The 1,059-nt window shown below is 65.8% G+C and overlaps 1 long non-coding RNA gene across 1 annotated transcript; it reads left to right on the plus strand.

Annotated features, from left to right (window-relative positions):
* Positions 1 to 84: 84 nt before the first annotated feature.
* LOC113942223 lies at positions 85 to 1,053 on the plus strand. The gene is made up of 3 exons (XR_003525871.1): positions 85 to 143; positions 810 to 878; positions 974 to 1,053. It is a non-coding gene; the product is annotated as an uncharacterized LOC113942223 (long non-coding RNA).
* The last annotated feature ends 6 nt before the right edge of the window (positions 1,054 to 1,059 follow it).

Raw genomic sequence — 1,059 nt, forward strand, 5'->3', positions numbered from 1 at the left:
CCCCCCAAACCCACCTCGGGACCCCCTGAACTCCTAAACACTCCCTGGGACCCCCTGAGCTCCCCCTGAACCCCCAAACCCCCCCAAATCCCTGGGGAACGTCATCGACCCCCCTGGACGTGATTAAGGGGGTGTCCCTGCAGGTGGGACCCCAAAAACAACCCCCTGGGACCCCCCAAACCCACCTCGGGACCCCCTGACACCCCCAAACCCCCCCCGGGACCCCCAAACCCCCCCAAATCCCTGGGGAACGTCATTGACCCCCTGGACGTGATCAGGGGCCTGGGGGGTCCTGGGGTGTGTTTTAGGGGTCCTGGTGTGGTTTGGGGGGTCCTCTGGTGTGATTTTGGGGTCCTGGGGTGTGTTTTGTGCCCCCTGGGGTGGGTTTTGGGGGTCCTGGGATGTGATTTGGGGGTCCTGGGGTGGGTTCTGGGGTGGATTTGGGGTCCTGGGGTGGTTTTGGGGGTCCCTGGGGTGTGTTCTTGGGGTCCTGGGGTGGTTTTGGGGGTCCTGAGGTGGTTCTGGGGTGGGTTTGGGAGTTCAGGGGTGGTTTTGGGGGTCCTGGGGTGGTTTTGGGGGTCCTGGGGTGTCCTGGGGTGGGTTTGGGAGTTCAGGGGTGTATTTGGGGGGTCCTGGGGTGGTTCTGGGGGGTCCTGGGGTGTGTTTTGGGGTCCTTTGGGGTTCTGGGGTGTGTTTTGGGGGTCCTGGGGTGTCCTGGGGTGGTCCTGGGGTGTGTTTTGTGCCCCCTGGGGTGGTTTTGGGGTGGGGGTGTCCCCCCCTAACCCCCATTTTTTTATCCCCCCCCCCAGGAGCTGCACGAGCAGCTGGAGAGCAGCAACCTGGACCCTGCGGAGCTGGAACGGGCCCGGGAGGGGCAGGTGGGGCCTGGGGGGGTCCTGGGGGGGCCCTGGGGGGGTCATTTACCCCCCCCTTCCCCAGAGGTGACAACCCCCCCCTCCTCCTGCCCCCCCAGAAACGAGACTTCCCCGAGGGGATCCCCGAGTGCGGGACGGACGCGCTGCGGTTCGCTCTGTGTGCCTACACTGCCCAGGGTACCCA

This window comes from Corapipo altera, unplaced genomic scaffold, assembly GCF_003945725.1.
Source record: "Corapipo altera isolate COAL_440 unplaced genomic scaffold, ASM394572v1 49363, whole genome shotgun sequence".
Lineage (NCBI taxonomy): Eukaryota > Metazoa > Chordata > Aves > Passeriformes > Pipridae > Corapipo > Corapipo altera.